Source organism: Scyliorhinus canicula, chromosome 18, assembly GCF_902713615.1.
Source record: "Scyliorhinus canicula chromosome 18, sScyCan1.1, whole genome shotgun sequence".
NCBI classification, from domain to species: Eukaryota; Metazoa; Chordata; class Chondrichthyes; order Carcharhiniformes; family Scyliorhinidae; genus Scyliorhinus; species Scyliorhinus canicula.
The window spans coordinates 121,919,389-121,947,025 of record NC_052163.1 but is presented as its reverse complement, the minus strand read 5'-3'; the positions used below and the strand labels follow the sequence as shown (position 1 = coordinate 121,947,025).

The 27,637-nt window shown below is 48.5% G+C and overlaps 1 long non-coding RNA gene across 1 annotated transcript in view; it reads right to left on the bottom strand.

The window, feature by feature from the left end:
• Positions 1-9,138: 9,138 nt before the first annotated feature.
• Positions 9,139-27,637, bottom strand: part of LOC119953599 — an 82,653-nt gene continuing 64,154 nt past the window's right edge. The window contains exon 3 of the long non-coding RNA XR_005458053.1: positions 9,139-9,220. This is a non-coding gene — a long non-coding RNA (uncharacterized LOC119953599). The remainder of the gene's footprint in view (positions 9,221-27,637) is intronic.

The window sequence follows — 27,637 nt, the reverse complement described above, 5'->3', positions numbered from 1 at the left end:
GGCTCCCCCGGGAAACATGTTCAGTATCTGCAGGTAAAGGCATTTGCTAGACGGCAGGTGGAGGGATTCCCTTCGCTTCCCGCGAGGGGGGTGAGTGACAGGGTGCTTTCGGGGGTCTGCGTCGGAGAGGGGAAGATATCTGATATCTACAAGGTTATGCAGGAGGGCGGAGGAGGCGTCAGTAGAGGAGCTGAAAGCTAAGTGGGAGGGGGAACTGGGGAAACATATCGAAGACGGGACATGGGCTAATGCCCTGGAGAGGGTTAATTCTTCCTCCTCGTGTGCGCGGCTTAGCCTCATCCAATTCAAGGTGCTGCACCGGGCCCACATGACTGGGACAAGGATGAGTAGGTTCTTTGGGGGTGAAGACAGGTGTGTCAGGTGTTCGGGGAGTCCAGCGAACCATGCCCATATGTTCTGGGCATGCCCGGCACTGGAGGAGTTCTGGAAGGGGGTGGCGAGGACGGTGTCGAGGGTGGTGGGATCCAGGGTCAAGCCAGGATGGGGACTCGCGATTTTTTGGGGTTGGGGTGGAGCCGGGAGTGCAGGAGGCGAAAGAGGCCGGTTGTGCTGGCCTTTGCGTCCCTCGTAGCCCGGCGAAGGATCTTGCTACAATGGAAGGACGCGAGGCCCCCAAGCGTGGAGACCTGGATCAATGACATGGCGGGTTTTATTAGACTAGAGAAGGTCAAATTCGCCCTAAGAGGATCGGTACAAGGGTTCTTTAGGCGGTGGCAACCTTTCCTCGACTTTCTGGCTCAACGATAGGGTACGGGGACAGTAGCAGCAGCAACCCGGGGGGGAGGGGGGGGGGGTGGAAGGGGGAGGGAAAAAGGGGGGGGGAAAGGGGGGGAAAACGATGACTATGTTTGTTTATTTAATTTTAATTTATTTTTAAGTTCTCTTGTTGTTCATTGGGGTTGGAGGGGTGGGGGGATGTGATACATGCGTTGATACGGTCTGGGGAGGTGTTACAGTTATTATGGGTTATTTTGTTGCATTTCATTGTTTGTCGTTATATTTTATATTTTCTGTAAAAAAATTCCAATAAAAATTATTTTAAAAAAAATAGTGGCATCATGGCATCATGGATGCGTTTAATGAGGATTATAATTCTTATGAGGAAAGGTTCCAATTGCATCTTGCAGCAATCAGACACCGGAAAACCTATAGGCTGCGACTTTTCTCAGCTCGGTTTGGCAAAAACATTCCTATTTTAGAAAACCTAGTCCACCCAGCTAAACCAGGAGAAAAGACATATAAAGAGTAGTAACATTCTTGAAAGGATATTTCTCTCCCTGTCTGCTGCTCATAGCTGAAACATTCCACTTCCATCCTTGTGCATAAGAGGAAGGCGAAAGCATTTTGCAATTCGTAGCAACACTACATAAGGAGCCAAGTTTTATGAATTTGGTCAACACTTGACGATACACTTCGAGACAGACTGGTTTGTGGTCTCATAAATGAAGCCACCCAAAGGAAACTGTTGACTGATGGTGCATTAACCCTGAATACGGCTGTGGAAATCGTTACTTCCATGGAACTTGCAGCGAAAGAGGTTTTGTTGATGGACTTCCGAGCAAAAGTTCATAAGATGAAGACAATAAGATGGGGACTATTAGAAGCAGTGGGAAATCTACCGTGCCATCGCTGCACTCAAGTGGGACATTGGGCAGGAGAATGTTGGAGTAAGGAGAATAAATGCAAAAATTGTGGCCAAGCAGGCTATATCGCCAAGGCATTTTGGTGACATCAACATTCATCAGCACAAAATAAGTACCTCAAGAAAAACACAGTCAAGTCTGTTGGTCAGGTTGACCAGTTAAATGATGTAAATAAAGACTCACCAGGGGACAACGTCTCAAGTCAGCTTAAAGAATTCAGGGGTGGTGTCTTATCAGTTAAAGGAGATCAGCAACGCTTTTGGGTTTATCCAAAACTTAATGGAAACACTATCAAGATGAAAGTGGATACAGGCACTGCAGTATCACTCGCACCTGAGACAACATACAGTCAGAAGCTTAAAACATCTACCTTTATAACCATCAGATGTCCTGAGGACATACACTGAAGAGGTCGTGCACCGAAAGGTGAATGTGGAAGTTAAGGCTCAAAAAGCAGAGTCGCCCTCCATGTTGTCCAAGGAACACTCTCTAGCATTGTTTAGTATGGTTGAGGAAGATAAGGGTCAACTTGGCAATCGTCAACCAACGTGTTGATTCTACGAAGGATCTTACAAACCACCTCTGAATAAGTGTGCCAAGGCATTTGAAGAGTCACTTGGATCCAAGACTGGAATTAAAGTGAAACTCAAGATCAAGGCAGACAGTGTGCCCAAGCATGTTCAATACCCTACACCATTTGGCCAAAAGTAGAAGAAGAACTTGAGAGGTTAATTGAGGCAGGAGTCATTGAACCTGTTACCACCAGTGATTGGGCGACACCAATCACTCCTGTGTTAAAGAGGGATGGTTCATTAAGAATATGTGGCGTTTTTTAAAACACAATCAATCCAGTATTGCGGGCACATCATTATCCTCTATTTCTTATCGAAGATTTATTCACTGGATTCTCAGGATGCCAAAGATTAGCAAAATAGATCTTTCTCAAGCATATCTACAGATTGAAAGTGGCTGCAGAGTCACAACCGTTACTTACCATAGTGGCACATAAAAGTCTTTTTCATTATTGGAGATTTCCATTTGGGATAACCTCGCACCTCTTCTCTTTCAGAGATCCACGGATCAAATTCGGAGTGGGCTGTCTGGTGTGCAGTGTTACCTCAATGACATTCTTATCACAGGTTCGAACGATGAAGAACACGTGAGGAATTTGGAAGCTACTCTTGTACATTACAATATCACAATCTTAGAATCAAGAAAAAAGTGTGAATTGTTAAAGTCTGCTATTAACCATCTGAGTCGCATCATTTTTTAAAAATATTTTATTCAAGGCTTTTCAACAAAATAGAAATATGCGAATATCAAAGGACAATCAAGGAGCGACAAAAGACCATCAGGACAACCCACTGAACAACCCCAACCCTCAAGCTTCTCACCGGCCCCCCACCATGTCACGCCATCCCCCTTTTGAACCCCCTTACCCCCACGCACCAAAGGCTTTCCCCCACTGACCCTTCAGCCCTCCTTGACGAAATCGATTTGTGGTTTCCACCTCTGAGTGGACCCTTCTACCGACCCCTGCAGAGCGAACTTGATTTTCTCTAACTGCAGGAAGTCTGCCAGGTCGCATGGGTCACATCATTGACAAAGACGGTTTACATTAAGAACCAAAGAAGACGACTGAGATGCTAGAAGCTCCACGCACAGCATGTGACGCAGTGGAGGTCATTTTAAGGATTGCTCGATTATTATGGTAAATTTGTTCCTAATCTAGTAATGAGGCTGAAGCCATTACGCTTTGATTTGTGTTGAACAAGCTTGGCACTGGACCAAAGAATATAAAAAATGAAGATCAAATATGTCGAAGACATTTTAAAGAAGTGAGTTATTGGTCCCATTCCGATCCGAAGCTGAGGTTACAGCTTGCTTGTGATGCATCGCCCTATGGGATTGGCACAGTTGTCTCGTGCATACTGCCCTCAGGAGAGGAACGGCCAATAGCTTTTGCCTCTAGAACATTAGCTATGCTCAGATAAAGAAAGAAGCTTTGAGAGTCATTCTTGCCGTAGGAAAGTCCCACCATATCTTTATGAATGTAATTCTACACTTTGACTGACCATTAACCCTTCACTCAAGGGTGGTATAATCTTTGGGTTTGTATAAGGGTATTTCTTCTTCAGCAGCTGACGATTGGAGGGGGAGGTCTTGATCTCATCTTTGACCACATCATCACATGATTGTGGCATCCAGTATTGTAAGTCAGAGCAGACGCAAATGCGGACGCTTTATCTAGACGGCCGCTAAGAGTCAAACAAGATCAATAAGTCAAACAAGATTCAACAAAAATTTCCTAAATATCTTGGGTGGGATTATCAGTCGGCTGAAGCCGGAATCGGGAAATGCGATTGGGCGAAGAATCGGTTTGACACCAAATTTGTGGCGGGCACAACGCCCATGAAGCGACCAGGAGCGTGATCGAGCGGTGCTTCGGCCTCCTGAAGAAACAGCTCAGGTGCCCGGACCGCTGTGGAGGGGCCGTCCAGTATGGCGTTAGGAGAGTCGCCAGCATCGTGGCGGCCTGTTGCGTCTTCCACAACATCGCGCAGCAAAGGGACGATGTGCTGGAGGAGGAGGATGAATGCCAAGCTTTGTCTGACAAGGAAGGGGGTGGGCGAGGATGGGCGGGCATAGGGCCTGGACAGGGACGGGAGGCCAACTTGCAAAGGACGCCCTGATCGCCTCCAGGTTCACCAACCAGGGGGGGGAACGGCCAGGGGCACGGGCACCGCATTCCACCCCTCCACACACACATACCCCCGCCACCCCGGCCACCACTCCAGCCTGCAACCCCCCCTCTGTGATACATCCCTGCCGCACTATAGGGTGCAGGCTCCGGGCTGGCAGTAACATGAGATCTGGTCCATGGGATGGAGGATGATGACAATCCGCTCTGCGATGAGCCTGGCGCTCTGCATCTTTTGACAACATCTGACTCCTGCCCACGGTAGCAATTTACACCGTCCACCTGGGTGATCCCTGCATGCGAGCCGGCCTTCCCATCACTCGGTCACATCAAATTCCTGAGGTGGTGGAGGTAGGGATAGTTGTGGGGGGAGGGGGGGGGGGGGGGGGTGGGGGGGGTTGGTGGGAAGGACACCGATAGTGTGTGAGCGCTGGCTGAACTGCGGTCCCTGAGCCATGTTCACCACGTCTGCCCAATCCAGCCCCTCGCCTGCGCCCCCTCTGTGGCGAGCCCAGACCAGCTCACCCCTCACACCCTTCTGGGGCAGGTTGTAACAGCGTGTAAAGGTGTTTATTGTGAAAACATACATACACACCCGCGCCCCATCACTAAACTGCGCCCGCTACCCGTGCCAATTTAACTGGTGTCTACCTTTCAGGCCTTATGGGCCGGAACGCTATGTCTAGATGGATCCCCAGACGGTACAGCAGACTGGAGGCGGCCTGCTGTGATTCCGGCCCTCTGATCTGAGTTCTCTTTGGCGACCGCCTTCTGGGGCGACCGGGCCTGGATGGGCCTGACTGCTGCTAGGATGTCCGGTGGTGTGGTGCCGCCTGTTCTACCCGCTGCCCACCAGATGCACCAGGGACAGGAGGGGGGAGTTCGGGGTGCTATGGTGTTCCGCCACCCCCCATCCCCCCGCGGGAGTCACTGGTACAGGCCCCACCACCTCCTCTGCCTTCGGTGTGCACAGTAGCCCCCAGGATACCCATGGGATGGGGCGGCGAGCTAATCCCGAGGCTTCCCCGCCATGTGACGCTACCAGTCCTGGCAGCTCGCTGCCCTATTGACCTTCTTCATTCACCTGAAGAAGGAGCCGTGCTCCGAAAGCTCGTGTTTGAAACAAACCTGTTGGACTTTAACCTGGTGTTGTAAGACTTCTTACTCTATTGACCGGAGCCTGCATTCTCGTGGACATGGAGCACAGGGAGTGGACCACTGCATCTGGGATTGTGCCACATCACACTGTGACTGTGCCACCACCTTCTGGGTCTGTACCACATCAGTCAATTACTGCACCTTCTCCCTCTGGCATTGGGTCACTTCCCTCTGGGTCTGTGCCACATCGGTCAGCGCATAAACAATGCCGGCGACACACCCAGCCACTGCCCCAGGCCTTGCAAATGCTGATCCATGACCGAAACCCTCACCCCCAAGGCCTCTATCGTGGATGCCCCCATGCGGTGTTGGCTTGGATGGAACGAATGGCCAGCAGCACCTCCTGTTCCTGCACGCGATTGGACTCCTACATCTCCAAGATTGATGGAAACTGTCCATTTCAGAAGCCCGAAACCCATCTGGACGGCAGCTAGTCCCTGGGGTCGGCCCACCCTCCGACTGTCCGCCGCCTCGGGTGTTCCTACCTCCACCTGTTGTACCGGGGCAGCTGTGTGGTGAGCACCAGGTAGTGCCCCAGGAGCCTCTTTGCTAAAGTGTCCAACCGAGGTGAGTATCTCTGGGATGATGGAGGTATTGGAGATAGCTGTGATGGGAAGTCAGTGTCATCATCGGATTCGAACTCAGGGGGGCGTAGTGGGGGGGACGGGGATGGGGGTGATGTGAGGAGCGGGGTCAGGGAGTGGTGTGGGTGTGGGGCTGGTGTGAGGGTGGTGTGGGGGTGACGGTGTTGTGGGGGTGACGGTGGTGTCGTGGGGGGTGATGACACATGTGTCACGGCGAACCGAAACTCAGCTGGGTCTTACTTCCTCGCCCGAGACCGATCTCCACCCGGGAGACTGCCCTTTCCTCGTGCCCGCCGAGCACGTCTCCAGGGTCCTCTGCTCTGCCGCGGTGAGGGGCCGCAGATCCGGCGGTCCCCCTCCAGTTTTCTCCCCCTCCGGCGGTTTATGGGCGGCCTTCCCCTGGGGGGAGGATACAGAACATGCAGAATGTTAGATAGTCCAACGCGTGCAGCCCAGGGATGTGGGTAGCTGGTGGCTTCAGTGGCACAGGATGGGGGTTTGGGCCATCCTCCAGGTGTGCGAGTCGGGGGTTGGTGCTAAGGGCACAGTGCTGCCTACTCACATGGCTGCCATGAGGAGGTTGTGCAGTTTCTGAGGGCACTGCTGGACGGTCCCGGTGGTGTTGTTCGTGGCACTGACAGCCTCTGCCACTTACGCCCAGGACCGGCAAAAGGTTGCAGCCGGCAGCCTCCTTCATGGGTCCGCCTCTCCTCCAGGGGGGTCCAGGGGGGCCTCAAGCTCGGCGTCCATGAATCTCAAAGCTGATCTCCTCTTGTTGGCCATCTTGTTGGCTGGGAGAGTGTGCGTGGGGAATGAAGTGTGTATACATGGCTGCAGCTTGTTAGCTTCCTGACTGTCAGGAATGAAGAATTTGGGCGAATATATCTCTCTCATGTTGAAAACATGCTGGTAACTTTATCCCAAGTACAAAGGTATACAAGAACCGATTCAGTAATGGGAAATGTTATGGATCTGATCCAGAAAGGCACTTTAATAAATGTGGACTGAAAGATTCCAGACGTCAAGCCCTACATCACAAGGTGACTTGAGCTCACAGTTCAGAGTGAAGTTTATGGGCGGGATTCTCTGACCCCCCCCCCGGGGCCAAAGGCCGTTCACGCCAGCCGGCGGAGTGGGAACCACTCCGGCGCGGGCCTAGCCCCTCAATGTGAGGGCCTGGCCCCTAAAGGTGCGGAGAATTCCGCACTTTTGGGGCGGCCCGACGCCAGAGTGGTTCACACCACTCCGACACGCCGGGGTCACCCCAGTTGAGCGCCATATGTCCCGAATGATGGTCGATGGACACTCAAAATGTCCAGAAGTCGCAATCATGAAGTCTACAACAACCGAACAGGCAATTGAGAGACTAGATGAGGTATTCGCAAGGTTTGGAAGGTCAGAGGAACTTGTGAGTGATAATGGGACTCGATTTACATCAGCAGAATTCAAAGATTACTTGAAGGGATTTGGTATCCGGTATATTAAATCTGCTCCGTATCACCCGGCAACCGAGGGGTCGGTCAAACGCTTTGTGCGATTTCTCAAACATGCAATAAAGGCATCGAGAGATCAAGGTTCTTTACCCAGCCGGGTTAACAACTTGCTAACGTCATATAGAACTTCCGCGCATTCAACAACGCAGGTTCACAGGTGCTGCGACTATTCAAGAGGAAATTTAGGAAACCAATTTTGACCTCTTGACCCCCACCTACAACTTTGGAAATTGTCAGGCAACAGCATCAAACACAAATGGTTAGAAGAAAACAAACTCGAAGAGTAGAGTCCTCAAGGGCTGGTTAGCACATTGGGCTAAATCGCTGGCTTGAAAGCAGACCAAGGCAGGCCAGCAGCACGGTTCAATTCCCGTACCAGCCTCCCCAAACAGGCGCTGGAATGTGGTGACTGGGGGCTTTTCAAGTAACTTCATTGAAGCCTACTCGTGACAATAAGCGATTTTCATTTCATTTCATTTCCACAGCGGAGAATGTGTTCTAGCCAGAAATTATACCACAAGTGAGAAATGGATCCTAGCCAACATTCTAACCAAGACAAGTATACAGTTCTAACAGATGAAGGGTTGGGGTCGGCTTCACAAAGTGAATGGACAGAGTCTTCACCAGAAATATTTACATTGGAGAGTTTGGACAGTGATATGATAGAACTGAGAAATTATTGAATCTATCACTACAGAACCATCAGTACCAACAAGAGATAGATACTGAGTTGGTTTCACAAGACGTACCACAAACAAGTGAACAACTAGACACCTCCGTGATCTCAAAGAGCTAAATTGCTAAATGTCGCATAGTACCTGAACGAGACAGATGTCCGCCAATGAGACTGTCTTTCTGATGAATATATGCATAAATAAAATGATGATGTCAAGTCATGAATATTGTGTTAAGTGTTTGGAAGGAAAGTTGTTGTTGACACTAAAGGAGTAAAAGGGAGGGGGTGTCATGTATTCAAGCAACACTATTGGCTGGTGAAATATCACCATCTTGTCCTGTAGAAGCGACATCTCTTAATAGACCCTGCACCATGTATTTACGAACTTGAAGCCTCGACTTCTTTGTGGCAACAACAGATGTCTAACAGGTATGATTTTGGAGCATGTGTTCTTGCTGCACCCTCACTGTGTTGAAGTTAAGAGTCCTCAGATCATCTTTTGTTAATAATGTTCTTTCTCAGGACAGCAAATTTGTGACACCTTTTACCGTTCAAATAACTAAAGGCCACAAATGAATTAGACCATTGTTAGGCACTAAATGTCCTCCAATGTGACAGGCGGAAAGGGCACTCTCTTCACCATGCAGGGAGTCTGCTGGAACAGGCATTCGACTTGTATCTATTCAGGTTTGGGCCCCGATAGATTTGATAAATCTAGCACCATTATGAGATGTCCACTGAAGCAGTTTCAGCTGTTGGTAATACTGGCGTGCCTTCTTTAGTGCACTAGCACTGAACTATTCCAATTTAGCTTAATACTTAGATAGGCGTTCATTTACATTACCTGAACCGTTGGTTCTAGCTGTCAGAGTCCCTCGAGATTTGGCTCTGCAAGCGCCGAGCGGATGTGTGCAGCTTGATCTGCAGATACAGGTGTGTTTGTCCTGCAAATGGAAAATAAGTATTGTTGGAGCGTGATTGATGGGATTTCATCCTGCTTTGCCTGATGTTGGAGCGCTCAATACTGTGACTGTCCAAATGCAGAAAGAATTTATTTCCCACAGTTGGCAGCTCAACCCTTAACAAAATTCACACACACAAATTTTTTTTTGAACAGTGTGATTTTGATTCCCGATGTTCAGATCAAGCAGCTTTTGTGAAGTGAAATTAGAACAGAGAAGAGCAAGGGAACTGCAATCACACATTTTACTCACACCATAAAAAGTGTCAAAATATAATTTTGTAGTTGTTTTAAAAATGATTAACTTGCATTTGTGTTGTTATTTTAACAATCCTGAGAGGAGGATTATGCTGTAGCAAGGCGCCTCCTGTGACCTGCGGGTAATTACTGGGAGAGTGTGGAATGGTGCTGGATGCTGGAATAGCTTTGACAATAGAACATATGAACTTAATAACGGGTAATGTCCTTAATAATGTCCTTTCATCCCCTCGAGACTGTCACACCATTCAAATACCCATCTTTACTGCATTGGCTGTCCTTTTACCTCTGGGGTTCGCCTACCATAGAATCCCCACAGTGCAGAAGGGGAGCATTCGGCCCATCTAGTCTGCACTGACCCTCTGAAGGCAATGGCAAACACTCAAGGAACTCGTGGCGGAACTGCAACAACTGTTTATTCCTGCCTAGCACAAAAGCAAAATGGGGTAAGAGGGCCAATCCATGGCTCACAAAGGAAATTAGAGAATGTATCCAATCCAAGGAAGAAACATACAGATTGGCCAAGAAAAACAATAGGTCAGAGAATTGGCAAAAAAGGACCAAGGTATTGACTAAGAAAAGGAAAGTACAGTACGAAAGTAAGGTTTTAGGGAACATAAAGACTGCCACTAAGAGTTTCTATACGTATGTGACGAGAAAGAGATTAGTGAAGATGAATGTAGGTCCCCTACAGACAGAAATGGGGGAATGTATAATAAGAGACAAAGAAATGACTGAGCAACTGAATACATACTTTGGTTCTATCTTCACAAAAGAGGACACAAATCAGATACCAGAAATGTTGGAGAATGCAAGATTTAGTGAGAAGGAAGAACTGAGGGAGATCAATATTAGTAGAGAAATGGTGCTGGGGAAATTGATGGGAATGAAGGCTGATAAATCCCCAGGACCGAATAACCTACATCTCAGAGTACTTCAGGAAATAGCTCTAGAAATATTGGATGCATTGGTGGTCATCATCCAGGATTTATCAAAGGGCAGATCTTGTCTCAATTTAACAAATGGATGGATGGCGGAGAATGCTGATACTAGAAAATAAACTCTATAGCAGCAGACATAGGAAGATCACAGTGAAAGGAACTGAATACTGCGATGCACATAACATCTTATCACATTGTCAAAACATTTCACACCATGCAAGCAGCAACTCTGTGCTAGCAAAACCCTACAAACTTCAATCAGATGATTGGTCAGTTGATGGCGTTGGTTGAGGGAATTTGTTTGGACATGACATGAGGTGAATTTCCTGTCTTTTTCCAAATTGTTCCATAAAATCTTTAAAGACCACCTGAGACACGTAGACAGGACCTTGGTTTAACAGCTTTTCTGAAAGGCAGGGGGCTGAATTTTCCATTTCAGCAGCAAAGTGCCGGCTCAAACGGAGAATTCGCAGGTGTTTTACGACATCAGAATTGGCGCCGAAGGCTCACCGATTCCGGGACCGGTGACGGGCTTGCAGCGGCGCTGGGTGAAACTCCTGGCTCCCACACCAAAAAGTGCCGGGTCTTGTGACCGCGCATGCACATGGCGACGATCTGCAGCGGTCGCGCCATACAGCATGGCTGTGCGCGGACCCAACCCACCATTCGCAACCCCACAGGCAACCACCTGGCCATCCCCCACCAGTCCCCTAGCCCTCGCGGTAACACCCCCCTCCAGCAGCACGGATCCTGGCCGAGTGTGGCGGCGCTGGACAGAGTCCGCAGCCACCATGACGTGTTCTCTACCGCTCAGACCACACGTCACCCGCGTGGTCGGGAACTCGGCCCATCGGGGGGGTGGGCGGAGAATTACGGGAGGGCCTGCCGATGACCATCCAACAGGACCCATTGGGCAGGATAAGCAGCGTCTGTAGTGCCCGCCAGCTTATAGCACTCAGGCCAGTGTTTTGAGGAAATGGTTCCAAATATGCCTTCCATGCATGTGCAAAGGGAGCTGGGAAACAGAAAATCAGCAACAATACAGCAGCAAAGGGACATGTGAAATATGGACTCCCTGATCAGGCGCATTCAGGAGGGAATATCAAGACATCGCAGGCCCAAGTGACCAAGGCTGTGCCGAATTTTGGATTTCGCCGGATTTTGGGTCTGACATTTTGGACAATGGGCAGTTTGGGTCGGTCTGGGCTGGGTAGAGTCTGGCGTCACATGGAGCATGGGAATAGACTAACACACAAGAGTCAAAGGGGATAACAAGCCTGGCTCGTGCAGCACCCAGCTGAATTGTCCAGGTTCCTTTTAATTGAGTAAAAAAAATGTTAAAAATTGAGGCATTGCACTTTTTAAAAATGTCTGATTTTTGGGCATTGATTCCTAGACAGCTGATTTTGAGAGAGTGTACTTGTAAGTTTCATCTTGTAATCATGAAAATGTGACATACTTTCAAATGGGAACCAAACTTTGAAAATCGCAATTTCAATGTGGAGGAACCAAACCAAAAACGTGTAATTCACCAACCCAGCATTTCCAGCAGTGAGTGGTACTTGAGGAGAGAGCAGAGGTACAGCTACAACACTGCAAGGGAAGGATGGGATGAGTGATTGTGTCCAACCAGGACAGGGCACCACCAAAATTAAATAGGACAAGGGTGAAGACAAAATAAATTAAGAAGTGGTAACTGTTGTGTTACGTTGTTTCGGATAACACAGGCTGCTACTTGATGCAGTCTTAACTAAAGGATGCTGCAGACGCTGAAATGAGTTCAACGTGTTTATTGAACTATTAACACAGTTCTCAAATGAGTTCGACTCTCTGCTAATCTAACTGTAGTAACTCAGTCTAACTGTACCAGCTTGCTCTAAGCCACGTGCTGGGGTGTGATGCTGCTGATCAACCCTGTCTAACTCTCTAGATGTCCATCTGTGGAAAGAGGCAGGTTGTAAGTGCCTCATCCCTTTTATAGTGTTTATGTCATGCCCCCTTGTGGAGATGCCACCTCTGAGTGTCCTGACTGCCCATTGGTTGTGTCCTATTCTGAGTGTTCATTGGTTGCATGTTTGCATATCATGACAGTGACTACATGACGGTTTGAATTTTGAAGACCTGGAATTGGAAGAAGAGGAAAGACTTTGGGAGATAAAGAACTCCACTGTTTCAAGTAGACTTAGGAAATTGTGGTGAGCTGAATGTGTCACACAGTGATGAGGCAAAGAGGTCAATGGCCTGTTAAGAGTTTAGAAGGTGCACTCTGAGGGCAGATCATTTTCTATGTTTCACATTGAAAGTTCCCTTCTCAGGGAATCATAAATTATCATCGAATTTACAGTGCAGAAGGGGGCCATTCGGCCCATCGAGTCCGCACCGGCCCTTGGAATAGCACCCCACCCAAGCCCGCACCTCCACCCTATCCCCATAACCCTGGAACCCCACCCAACCCTTTTGAACACTAAGGTCAATTTCTCACGGCCAATCCACCTAACCTGCGCATCTTTGGACTGTGGGAGGAAACCGGAGCGCCCGGAGGACACCCACCCAGACACGGAGAGAACGTGCAGACTCCGCACAGAATGTGACCCAAGCCAGGAATTGAACCTGGGGCCTCTGGAGCTGTGAAGCAACTGTGCTAACCACTGTGCTACCGTGCTATACTTGTATTTATTTAGTGCCGTTCAGAATGTACCAAAGTTTTTTACAGCACCTTTTGAAGTACTTTAAGATGTAATCGCTGTTGTGTAAATAAGCACAGCATCCAAGGTACCTGCCGCAAGGGCCCACAAAGCAATGGGATAAATGACCAGATATTCTGTTTCAGTGACGATGTTGGTTGAGGGGTAAACATTCGCCGGCACACCAAGAAAACATCCCTGCCCTTCTTCAAATAAACGCCTGAGAGGGCAGACTAAGCCTTAATTTGGTAATTCAGCAGAAAGATGGTACCTCTCAAAGTGCAACACTCCCTCAGTACTGCATTGAAACGTCTGTCTGCCTTGATCGTATGTTCGAGATTCAGGGGTGGAACTCGAACCAAAAAGCTTTTGACTCAGAGATGAGAGTGCGACCCCTGATCCAAGACTGACACCAACATGTAGGCCCTGTATTTATAATAATAATAATAATAATCATTATTGTCACAAGTAGGCTTACATTAACACTGTAATGAAGTTACTGTGAAAATCCCCTCGTCACCACATTCCGGCCCCTGTTCGGGTACACCGAGGGAGAATTCAGAATGTCCAATTCACCTAACAGTACGTCTTTCGGGACTCGTGGGAGGAAACCGGAGCACCCGGAGGAAACCCACACAGACACGGGGAGAACGTGCAGACTCCGCACAGACAGTGACCCAAGCCGGGAATCGAACCTGGGACCCTGGAGCCATGAAGCAACAGTGCTACCCACTGTGCTACCTTGCTGCCCTGTATTGATCCCTCGTGGCTTATTCCATACTTAATCGGCCTTTCATGGCAATATTTAGAGTGAAAATGAAAATTCTGGTTAACTGTAGAACTTGGGGCCAGGTGCAGGAATTATAGTATTAAACAAATGCAAAGCTTTCCAAATGGATTGATCCTCTGAGGGTTAATATTACAGTATCTCTACCTATCAATAATATATTACAAATCTTACATCTGCATGCATTTCCTCTCAACTTTTTCTATTATAAATTCCTCCGTTCACAATTATAATGGGGACTACTTATGTAAAGCTAGTCAGGCTGTAATCACACCCTCTGGCTAGTGGAGGGACTGAATTACATCTGCACACCCTGGTCCAATTATCCTCCAGCCCATAACCTTGCTTCACTTGAAGGCTGCACCTTGGTTTTCAATTCCCAGCAAATGCAATGCAATGGGAGATTGACTATTATGTACATTCGTAGTCATGCAACTGCCTGAATTTATCAAGCAATTCTGACTTTCTTATGCCTGAATAATGTATGACAGGACGAATGAGTAATGTATGCGCTGTGTAATGTTTCAACAAGCTGAACTAGTCACGTTCCCCGCTACACCTGCCTTTCAATTGTGCTCTCGTTGGGCGGCACTGCTGGTACCTCAGCCTTGCCAAGAGTTGGCGTTGGCATTGCCCGCCCTTCACTCTCCACAACTATTCTTTGGGGTGGGGGTGGAGAGTGTTGGGATGGAGGGAGGCAGGTAGTGGTGGAGGGGGGGGGGGGGGGGGGGGGGGGTGATGTGCTCTGTCATACGTCCATATCGAACAATTTACATTCTGTTCAGAAACGCACCTCAGGAAATCAGCAACATCAGTGGCGAACATCATCAGTAGAATTAAGAGAATACAGCGTCTTCGCATGATCTGGAATTGACTGCTTGAAAGCTGGAGGAACCCGATTCAGTAATAACTTCTGAAGGCAGTTGGATACATAAAAAAATTGAGACTTGCATTTATAAAGCAATTTTCAAGGATGTCACCAAAGGCATGTTTGTATAATAATAACCTTTACTATTGTCACGAGTAGGCTTAAATTAACACTGTGAAACATTTCTGGCGCCTGTTCGGGTACACGGAGGGAGAATTCAGAATGTCCAATCCACTAACAGCATGTCTTTCGGGACTTGTGGGAGGAAACCGGAGTACCCGGAGGAAACCAATGCAGACACAGGGAGAGTGTGCAGACTCCGCACAGACAGTGACCCAAGCCGGAATCGAACCTGGGAACCCTGGAGCTGTGAAGCTACAGTGCTAACCACTGTGCTACCTGTTTTATAGCCAATGGGGAACTTTCCGAGGGTAGTCCGTGCTGTAATGTTGCAAATGAGGAAGGCAATCCGCGCACAGCAACCTCCCCAAAAAGCAGCGATTTGATTGTGATCAAATAAATGCGTAATTGTGGTGTCAATTGAATGATAATTATTGGCCGGGCCAAGCCAGAGGATCGCCTCCCCCACTGCGTCTTTCTTGGATTTGTACCATGGATTGTTTAATATCCCCACCCGCGCAGGCCAGATGGGGGGTCACGGTTAAACAGCAATCGGGAGACGTCAGGTCCTTTCTGCACTGCACTGGAACGTCAGCCTTGATTCTTGCGCTCAAGCTTTTGGAGTGTGGGACTGTAGAATTTTCTGAACTTTGGGGAAAGTGTGTGGGGTTGGTGGGGGGAGGTGGGGGGGGGGGGGGGGGGGGGGAGGGGGGGGGGGGGGTGGAGGGGAGGGAGGGGGAGGGATGGTGGGGAGACTACTTCAAGACCTCTTTCAAAGAACCACACAGGTGCGCTGGGCCAAATGGGCTCCTTCTGCACCTTTCATTCCCAGCTATGATTCGAAGCTGGCCCGTGGAAGAATGGGGGTTCGTTAGGCCGAAAAGCCTTTAATCAGTTCATGTATTATTCCAAAATCCTAATGGAACACCCGAGCGATGAGCGAGTCAGCAAAAAGCAACAATAATAAGGAATAGATTGGGGAAGCTGAACTGGCTGTTGAAAAAAATAATAGGAGATCAGGGCGAGGATTTTTAGATCTAATAGAAAAAAGGACGCAGAGAATAGACTGTTGGAGAAATAAGAAGCGTGAGAGTCTAAATAGTCAATATTAGATGGGGCTAGTAAGATTAAAGGGCAGTTTTGAGAAATGTGAAACCTGGCAGCAATGGAGAACCATGAAAGAATGCAGATGGAAGGGAAAGAAAATTGCTGAACTTTAGACACGAGGGAAAACCGAAGTGCAGGCGCCAAGGGCCTGATAAACAAGATAACGGATAAATTGGAAGTGGTGCAATTCTGAAATCAAACAGAGAGGCTGGAAATACGTATTAGGGAGTGAGGAGCTGGAAGTGAACAGCAGGTTCATGTTTCCATTGTTTTCAAGAATGTTCCCACAACATTAACCTCTCTTCGGTTTCAGAATCTGATCTAACCTCTTGTCTCCACTCCAGCTTGTTCCGTTTTACTGTCAGATAGAGGGCGCGATCAAACGTCCACACTACGCCTGAAAAGCTCGCCGTGACGGTCGTGCTCGACAGCCAAGACACCCCCGCTCCCGGGGTCCACCTGGCTCGCAACGCCTCGCGAAATCTAACGCGATCTCGTGACACGTTGCGATGTAAATCCCCCCATTGTGGGCAAGATCACGTTTTAGCAAATCTGCATATTAATATGAGACGGCTAATCTCACTTTAATCTGCAGATTCCTGAGGTACCCGAGGTGTGGGATCAATTTCCTTTGCCTTGGAGGCCTAGGTGAGTGCCATTCAGCACTGGTCTTCACAAATGGGGACCAGATGGAAGATACTCGTTGGGGAGGGTCTCCCTGGGGATCAGAGGCCCCCAGCTGCATGCCCTCACCCCTGCACTGCTGGTGCCACCTGGGTACCCTGGCAGTGCCACCTGTGTGCCAACCTGGCATTGCCAGTGTGCCCAGTTGGCACTGTCAGCTGGCATGGTCAGTTCCAGGTTGGCACTGCCAAGCTGGCAATTTTTGCAGGCAAGCGATTGGGCTGGGGGTGCCCTGTGTGAGTGTTGGGGGGATCCAGGGACCCTACCATAATGCGTTTTGCATGCAGGTTGGGATCGCTTAAATGGCGTCCCGATCCGCTCCTACACTGAGGGATTCTGGTGACTGGAGCTCCCCACTGTACAAAATGGGGCTATGTACAGCCTAGCCACCTGTTCCCTGTTCAGGCCCCTTATTCAACGCGGGTCGCATTGAATAGCCATGAGTTTCTCGGCACTGTGATTTAAGCATCCCTGTCACCCTTCCACTCAGAATCACCCAGCACAGTTGGAGACAATTCGACCAATTTCCGCTTCTATGAAAAAACTCCCGAACTATCATTGAATCATAAATGGTTCCAGCACTGGAGGAGGCCATTTTACCATCATGTCCATGCTGGCCCCCATGAGGACCACTCAGTTTGTGCCTCTTCCTGTTTTATCCCCGTGATGCCCATTTCTTTCTCTGAGGTAATCATCCAGTTCTCTTTTGAGAGTTTCAGTGGAATCTGCTTCCACTGCACATTCAGACGGTGCATTCCAGATCCGAACCACTCGCTGCGTTGAACAATCTTCCTCATCTTGCTTCTTTTGCCAATAAACAGATTGGTAACTGTTTCTCGATCCTTCTCCAATGGGAACAGTTCCCTCCATCAGCTCCGTCCAGACTCGTGATTTTGAAAACTTTTATCAAATCTGCTCTTCATTTTCTCTTCACCCAGAGGAAGATTTCCCGAGCTCGTCCAAGCCGTGTTAGTCAGTGGATTTAACCCAAATCCGAGCTCCTTTCCCATGACTTACAAATCTTTCCATTTCAAACAAAGATCCAGGCCAGAATTCTCCGGTCATAGGGATTCTCTTTTCCCGCTTGCAGCACACCCCGTTGACCGATTTCCTGATGGTGCGGGGTGGTTTCAATGGGAAATCCCAGCGAATGGCGCCTGGGCGAGAAACACGGGACTGAATGACTAGAAAAACACGGAACTGGGGGATTAGAGAAACACGGAGCGGGGGGGATTAGAGAAACACGGAGCGGAGGGATTAGAGAAACACGGAGCCGGGATTAGAGAAACACGGAGCAGGAGATTAGAGAAACATGGAGGGGGGATTCAAGAAACACGGAGCAGGGAGATTAAGAAACACGGAGCGGGGGGATTAGAACACGGGACTGAATGACTAGAAAACACGGAGCTGGGGTATTAGAGAAACACGGAGCGGGGAGATTAGAGAAACATGGAGCGGAGGGATTAGAGAACACGGGACTGAATGACTAGAAAAACACGGAGCTGGGGTATTAGAGAACATGGAGCTGGGGGATTAGAGAACCACGGAGCAGGGAGATTAGAGAAACACGGAGCGGGGAGATTCAAGAAGCACGGCAGGGAGATTAGATAAACACGGAGCGGGGGGATTAGAGAAACATGGGACTGAATGACTAGAAAAACACGGAGCTGGGGGATTAGAAACACGGAACGGGGAGATTAGAGAAACCGGAGCAGGGAGATTAGAGAAACACGGAGCGGGGGGATCCAAGAACACACAGGAGATTGGAGAAACACGGGGCGGGGGGATTAGAGAAACACGGGACTGAATGACTAGAAAAACACGGAGCTGGGGTATTAGAGAAACATGGAGCTGGGGGATTAGAGAAACACGGCAGGGAGATTCAAGAAGCACGGAGCAGGGAGATTAGATAACAGCGGGGTTAGAGAAACATGGGACTGAATGACTAGAAAAACACGGAGCTGGGGGATTAGAGAAACACGGAACGGGGAGATTAGAGAAACACAGAGCAGGGAGATTAGAGAAACACGGAGCGGGGGGATCCAAGAAACACGGAGCGGGGAGATTATAGAAACACGGACGGGGATTAGAGAATACGGAGCAGGGAGATTAGAGAAACACGGAGCGGGGGATTCAAGAAACAAGGAGCAGAGAGATTAGAGAAACACAGAGCGGGGGAATTAGAGAAACACGGGACTGAATGACTAGAAAAAACGGAGCTGGGGGATTAGAGAAACACGGAGCAGGGGGATTAGAGAAACACGGGACTGAATGACTAGAAAACACGGAGCTGGGTATTAGAGAAACACGGAGTGGGGAGATTAGAGAAACACGGGACTGAATGACTAGAAAACACGGAGCTGGGATTGGAGAAACACGTAGCGGGGATTGGAGAAACGGAACTGGGGTATTAGAGAAACACGGAGCAGGGGAATTAGAGAAACACGGCGGGGAGATTAGAGAAACACGGAGCGGGGGGATTAGAGAACACGGGACTGAATGACTAGAAAAACACGGAGCTGGGGTATTAGAGAAACGGAGCGGGGGGATTAGAGAACACGGACTGAATGACTAGAAAACACGGAGCTGGGGATTAGAGAACACGGAGCGGGAGATTATAGAACACGGAGCGGGGGATTAGAGAAACACGGACTGAATGACTAGAAAACACGGAGCTGGGGTTTTAGAGAAACACGGAGCGGGGGATTAGAGAAACACGGGACTGAATGACTAGGAAAACACGGAGCTGGGGTATTAGAGAACACGGAGCGGGAGATTAGAGAAACACGGGGTGATAGAGTTAGAGAAACACAGAGCGGGAGATTAGAGAAACACGGAGCGGGAGATTAGAGAAACACGGAGTGGGGAGATTAGAGAAACACGCAGCGGGGGATTAGAGAAACACGGAGCGGGGAGATTAGAGAAACACGGAGCGGGGGGATTAGAGAAACACGGAGCGGGGAGATTAGAGAAACACGGAGCGAAGAGAACATGGAGCGGGGTGCTTGTGAATCCCGCCCCTAATTTTCTTTTGGAAGTTGAAATTAATCAGTTTCCAGCACCCTTTTAGACACTACGGGCACGATCGTCTGGCCACGCTGCGCTGGTAAAGCATCTCGCTGCAACGCATCGTCTCTGGTGAAAGCCGGGAGACCCCGCCCCCGGGATCCACCCGGCTCACAATGCCTCGCGGGATTCAACTCAATCGCGTGAGACATTGCAAAGTGAATCCTGCCCACAATGGGCGGGATCACCGATTGGCAAACCTGCAGATTAGAGCGAGGCAGTAAGGCTTACTCTAATGTGGAGATTTCCAAGGTACCTGAGGATTTGGGATTCAATCCCTTCATCATGTGGACCTTGGGCGATCGCCGTTTGGCACTGGTCCCTACAAACGGGGACCAGATGGAACGGCACTCATGGGGGTCTCAAAGGGGATAGCAGGCCCCCAGCTGCATGCCCTTTGGGCATTGCTGGTGCCACCTGGGTGCCCTGGCAGTGCCAGCCTGACACCCTGGCAGTGGCACATGGGTGCTTTCCTGGCACTGCCCACGTGGCACTGTGGGCTGGTGGGGCACTGCCATGGTGCCAAGGTGGCATTTTGTGTCCGGGCTGCCCATGCCTCCATGGGTGCTGGGGGTGTGGGGGTGTGGGTGTGGGGGGGGACTGTGCGGCCTCGGCTGCGTGTTCCCTGTTCCGGCCCCTTATCAACATGGGTAGCATTGAAGCCTTGTACATCTAGTCACTGCCAGTGCTGAGAAGCCCGCAGCTAATCGCGCTCGCTCGGGGACTTTGTTCCCTTTTGACAAGATCGCGCCCTACATTCCAGAATCATAACATCTCGCTGTGTTAAAATAATTCTCTTCCTCTTCTCCTTGGTCCTTTTGCCACTAATTTTAAATCTGTTTCCTCTGGCTACTGACCCTCATGGCAGCAGGAACGGTTTCTCCCTGAGTAACCTATGCCCAGAACCCTCAAACCCGCTCGCCATATGCAAACATGGTTGGCTTTCGCTGCACATTTTCCCTCGTTAACGGACAGCGAAAACGAAAGGGAGGATAGGCGGCAAAGTCCGAGTCTGGACAAAATTCCAAAGTGGCAGCACAAAGTGAAGGTCGGAATCTCTGGAGTGGGATGTTGTCCAAGGGCCACAGGTGAGGAGGAAATGTAACCGGGCAGGGAGACCCTATTCCAGATTGATCTCAATAAAAATCGCTTCCATGGCAACTGCTTGGCCAGTGCTGAGCATGTTCCACGTAGCTGGAGCTAAATCCCAACTGAACGCAGCGTGAACCATTCTGGAGCCAAGCAACAACCGTGATAATCAGTGGAAACTATCGGATGCTGATGAGAGGATAGCTTGAGAAGTCAACAATTTGATTACTTTTTGGAACATGTTATTGAACGTTTGTGCAGCCTAACATTTAAAATGGGCTGGATTTTATTGGAAAGCTTTGCTCCACCACAATATATTTATTGCTTCCTTTCGTAAATTATACTGGCGAGCATTTTCAGAATCGACGATCATTCCGCTGACAATGAGAAGAAAATCAATCTGTGACCGGCTAGGTGCTGGGCAATTCTATATTATCATTTAACACTTCCAATAACTTCAACATTAACAATATAAATATTGCTTTTTAAAACCAATGTTAATTGATTTAAAGTAACTCAATCAATTTGGTCTGGAAGATGGGCTGGCAGGGCTTTTTATCTTAAATTTGGAAGTCAAGTATGATTTGATCCAGTGAAATTGATCAAATTATTTGAATTGAATGCTTTTGCATACAGCAAACCAGTCACTATAATTGTATCCAGGTGATCGTTAGTCGCAAACATTTCAATGAACAATGGGACGAATTTACTGTCCTCCCCCTCATCAATAAAAAGTATCTGGATTGCTTGATTTAAACGGTATGTGTGCCTGACATTACGATTGACATCTGTTCGAGGGGCTGAATGGCCTACTCCTCCTCCGATGTTCCTGTTTGTTGCAACAGCATTTTCTCACAGAATACTGAATACCCGTGTTGGAACGGGTTACTGGCTTGTGTGGTGAATGCTGGACCACTTCTTGACTGAAACAGGATGGCATCTTTACAGTAACTGATCTCTTTGTCAGAGAGGAACTTTGTCATATAATTTTACTTTCCATTATTAGACTGAAATTGGCTTGAGTGAGTAGTTGCTTGATTTGATTTGATTTAGATTTATTGTCATGTGTACCGAGGTACAGTGAAAAGTATTGTTCTGAGTACAGATCAGGCAGCTCGTTCTGTACGGGAAAACATAGGACATATGATAAATACACTTCGTAAATACATAGACACAGGCATTGGGTGAAGGATACGGAGTGTAGTGCTACACAGTATGCATGTTCTCAGACTTTTGTATCTCCTGCCCCATAGAAGAAGTTGGACGAGTGAATAAGCCGTTGGGAGGGGTCTTTGATTATGCTGCCCGCTTTCCCCAGGCGCTGGAGGTGTAGATAGAGTCAATGGATGGGAGACGAGTTCACATTGATGGACTGGCTGTGTTCATGGCTCTCTGTAGTTTCTTACGGTCTAGGGCCGAGCAGGTTACCATACCAGGCAGTGATGCAGCCAGATAGGATGCTTTCTATGGTGCATCTGTAAAATTGGTAAGAGTCAGGTGTGGACATGCCAAATTTCCTTAGTTTCCTGAGGAGGTACGGCGCTGTTGTCTTTCTTGGTCGTAGCGTCAACATGGATGGGACCAGGACAGATTTTTGGTGATGTGCACACCTAGGAATTTGGAGCTGTCAAAAGTCTCCACCTCGGCACCATTGATGCAGGCAGGGGTGTGTATGACACTATGCTTCCTGAAGTCAATGATCAGCTCCTCAGTTTTGCTGACATTGAGGGAGAGATTGTTGTTGTTACCTCACCTCCACTAGGTTCTCTATATCCCCTCCTGTACTCTGATGTTCGAGATCCAACCCACTACGATCGGTAATCAGCGAACCTGTACATGTGTTGGAGCCAAATTTTGCACGCAGTCGTGTGTGTATAGGGAGAACAGTAGGGGCTATTTTCTCTGGTTGAGAATCTTGAACTGGGGCAGAGGAGTGTCACAAACTCAGAATAAAGAATCGGCCAATTAGGATGGAGATGAGAGAAATTCCTCCACACATCAATCATTTTCGTTTTAGTCATTTCCACAAGTTAGAATCATATGAATTTACAGTGCAGAAGGAGGCCATTCAGCCCATCGAGTCTGCACCGTCTCTTGGAAAGAGCACCCTACTTAAGCCCATGCCTCCACCCTAACCCCGTTTCCCAGTAACCCCACCTAACCTTTTTTGGACACTAAGGGCAATTTATCATGGCCAATCCACCTAACCCGCACATCTTGGACTGTGGGAGGAAATCGGAGCACCCGGAGGAACCCCACGGGGAGAACGTGCAGACTCTGCACAGACAGTTGACCAAGCCGGGAATCGAACAAAGGTCCTTGGAGCTGTGAAGCACTGTGCTACCACTGTGCTACATGTCTCCCCGTAGTATCAGTAAGTTAGAGAATGTGACACCAGACATCACCTGTTTGGAAAGTAGACAGTGTGTCCGATACTGATGAGGCATCATTATTTTCAGTAAATTACCACTGACAAGCCACAGAGATTGTAAAACCCTTCGGCATTTCAGGAATTTTTCACCAAAGAAAGACAAACTTGAAATGATATTTGGTCTTTGCAGATTTAGGTCATCCAAATAATTTACTACCTTAAGAAATATTCAGCTCGAACTACTTTACAAGTGTAATTATTATTGACGTACAGTATAATCTCACCTTTTGCGACTTTGACGTTTGCATTTTCACTTACCCGAGCTTTGTACTCTGCCCATCGCCTGATCCGCATTTAATGTCCGAATCTCTGCATTAAATCTTTGACGAGTACACCCTTTCAGCACAGCTTGGGGGAGTGCTGTAGTGGACTAGTAAGCCAGAGACCCAGGGTAATGCTCTGGGGACGTGGGTTCGAATCCCACCTCGGCAGATGGTGGAATTTAAACTCAATAAAACATCAGGAATTAAAAGTAGCCCAATGATGACCATGAAACCATTGTCGATTGTCGTAAAAAACCCATCTGGTTCACTAATCTCCTTTCGGGGAGAAAATCTGTCAGCCTTACCTGGCCTACATGTGACTCCAGACCCACAGAAATGTGGCTGACTCACAAATGCCCTCTGAAATGGCCGAGCAAACCACTCAGTTGTATTCAACCGCTACAAAGGAAACCACAAAGGAACAAAACCAGACAGACCACCTGACATTGAACTAGGCGCCTGCAACGGCAAACTCAGCTCTGTTGACCCTGCAGAGTCTTCCTTACTAACATCTGCGGGCGTGTTCCAAATTGGGGAGAGCTGGTCCACAGACTAATTGAGGCAACAGCCCGACCGACGTAGTCATATCACAGAATCATATCTCGCAGTGAATGGACGCAATTTACCGGCCGAGCCCCACTGGAATCGGGAAGAGGCGCGATCGGTAGATCCCGCGAGAGGCCTCTCCCGGGATTCCTGACGTTCGTTACGCATCTCGAGATCTCACGAGACGTCATAATCTGGAATCTGGCCATGGGCTGCCCATGGGGGGGACCCAGAGCTGCAGAGTTAAGTCAGTTTAAAAACTCAGTAACTCTGCCAACACCGGATCGAACCGCTTCCCGAACGGCCTCGCCAAGGAGACACCCACCGGGCACCCATTCGAACTGGTTCTCACAAACGGGGCCAGGGCGAACGGCACTTGGGGGGGGATCACTGTCCGTGTGGAGTTTGCACATTCTCCCCGTGTTTCCGTGGGTCTCACCCCCACAACCCAAAGATGTGCAGGGTGTGTTGATTGGCCACGCTACATTGGAAAAATAAAAATACATTTGTAAAAATAAATATAAATTCTGCAGCTTGTCTCTTGGAGAAGCATTTCACTCCCCTTGAAGTTTCAACCAGGCTCTGTGGTTTCACTGCAGCAGTATGCCTGCTTTTACCCGTTTGTACTTGTTTGTTTACCTTCAATTTCACAACCCATTGACTTTTAGGAACCTCTGCAATTTAGCCAGCTGCTGCCTGCTTCATAGGACCTATTGAGATTGTTTGTTTGCACTGAATTTCACGGCCCGTTAACTCTCAAGAGCTTCCTCAATTGCACCCCGGGGGTCTAGCTGAATGCAGTTTACTTCCAATTTTTCTTTTTCTCACTCTGCATTATGACAATGCTCTCTGGTTTTCTTGAAAGCTGCCTCGAACACCCACCTGGGTCCTGCTGGCGGAGGCGGCGGGGGAGGAGGGGGGTGCGGCTTCTGAGGCCTTCACTTCGGGAGCTGTGAGCGGGAGACGTTCAGAGTGCAACTTGGGAAGGTAAGTGATATAAATAACTTACCTCGGGGATTCTGAGGCCTTCACTTCTGTAGCTGTGAACAGGAGAATTTCAGAAAGCAGCCGGGGGAGAAGGTAAGTGATTCTCTGAGTGTTCCGACTGGGGGGTAAAAAAACTGAAAAGTGACATCACAGGAAGGCCATGATTTGATTGGCGCGGAATCTGTGCTAAATTCGAAAACCATTTAAATTACTGGCTATAAATTGCTTTCAGACTGAGGTAATTGGATTGGATTATTAGATTGGATTTGTTTATTGTCACGAGCACCGAGGTACAGTGAAAAGTATTTTTCTGCAAGCAGCTCAACAGATCATTCAGTACATGGAAGAAAAGGGAATTAAACAAAATTCAAGAAAATACATGAGAATACATAATCAGGAGAGATATAAAAAAAGTTTTAAAAAATTAATTATGGAAACAAATTAGAAACTAATTAAATAAAATAGAGATGGAGGGTCAAGAGATGTGTTGTTCCTGCAAGATGTGGGAGCTGGTGGACCCCTGTAGTAAGTGTTGGTTGTTTGAGGAACTGCGGCTCAGGGTTGATAAGCAGGACTCTGAGCTTCGGGCACTATGACACATCAGGCAGGGGGAGAGGTACTTGGACACTGTGTTTCAGGAGGTAGTCACGCCCCTTCGACTAACTACGCCCCTTCGACTGCGGGGAGGATGAGCAAACTGACCACAGCACCTTTGTGCAGGGAGCCATTCACGTCTGGGGGAGAGAAAGTAAATCTAGTTGTAATTGGGGATAATATAGTTAGGGGCATTGAGACCGTTCTCTGTGACCAGGATCGAGAATATTGAAGGTTGTGTTGCCTTCCTGGTGCTCTAGTTCAGGACATCTCATCTGGGCTGCAGAGGAACTTGGAGTGGGAGGGTAAAGATCCAGTTGTCATGATCCATGTAGGTACCAGCGACAGCAGGGCAGCAGGGTAGCATGGTGGTTAGCATAAATGCTTCACAGCTCCAGGGTCCCAGGTTCGATTCCTGGCTGGGCACTGTCTGTGTGGAGTCTGCACGTCCTCCCCCTGTGTGCGTGGGTTTCCTCCGGGTGCTCCGGTTTCCTCCCACAGCCCAAAGATGTGCGGGTTAGGTGGATTGGCCATGCTAAATTGCCTGTAGTGTCCTAATAAAAGTAAGGTTAAGGGGGTGGGGTTGTTGGGTTACGGGTATAGGGTGGATACGTGGGTTTGAGTAGGGTGATCATGGCTCGGCACAACATTGAGGGCCGAAGGGCCTGTTCTGTGCTGTACTGTTCTATGTATAGGTAGAACAAGGACAGAGGTTCTGCTAAGGGAGTATGAACAGCTGGGAGCTAAATTATAAAGCAGAACCAAAAAGGTAATAATCTCTGCGTTACTACCTGAGCCACGAGCTAATTGGCAGAGGGTCAATAAGATTAGGGAGATAAATGAGTGGCTCAGAGGTTGGTGTGGGAGAAATGGGTTTGAATTCATGGGACATTGGCACCAGTACTGGGGAAGGAGGGAGCTGTTCCGATGGGTCTTCATCTGAATCATGCTGGGACCAGAGTCCTGGCAAATCGCACAACGAGGGTTGTAAATAGGGCTTTAACCTAAATCGTGAGGGGGAGGGTTCAGTTGTATGGTGAATTTGAAAATGAAAGTTAAAGGAGAAGACAGAAGTGCAGGTTAATGACAAGGACTTTAAACTAGTTAAAGGAGCTGAGGGCTCAGGAGAGGTTAGTAATGTTTCTTGACCACATAATAGAACAGAGAGTAGAGAAGGTGGCAGAAATCTAATCTCAGGCAGAGCAAAAAAGGCCACAAATATGAGAAGGGAGTTGGTCAATGCAGCACTGAAGGTGTTGTACCTAAATGTGCGCAGTATACGGGACAAGGTAAATGAGCTTGTGGCGCACATTGAAATTGGCTGGTACGATGTTGTCGACATCACAGAGATGTGGCTGCAAAGGGACCAGGGCTGGGAGCTAAATATTCAAGCTAGTGTCCTATTGAAAGGACAGGCAGATGGGCAAAGGGGGAACAGTTGCATTGTTATTAAGGAATTAAATTAAATCAATAGCAAGAAGTAATAATAGGAAACAAAGAAATGGCAGAGGAACTGAATAGTTACTTTGCATCAGTGTTCATGGTGGAAGGCACCAGTGGGATACCGGAACCCCAGGAGAATCAGGGGGCAGAGTGTAGTCACCATCACTAAGGAGCAAGTTCTAGGGAAACTGAGAGGTCTGAAGGTGGTTAAATCACCTGAACCGGATGAACTACACCTCAGGGTTCTAAAGGAGATGGCTGAGGAGATTGTGGAGGCATTGGTGGTGATCTTTCAGGAATCTCTGAAGGCAGGGAGAGTCCCAGGGGAGATAGCAATGTAACACCCCTGTTTCAGAAGGGAGGGAGGCAGAAGACGGGAAATTATAGGGCCGGTTAGCCTGACTTTGGTCATTGGTAAGATTTTAGAGTCCATTATTAAAGATGAGATCGCGGAGTACTTGGAAGTGCATGACAAAATAGGACTGAGTCAGCACGGCTTCATCAAGGGGAAGTCATGTCTTCCAAAACTGTT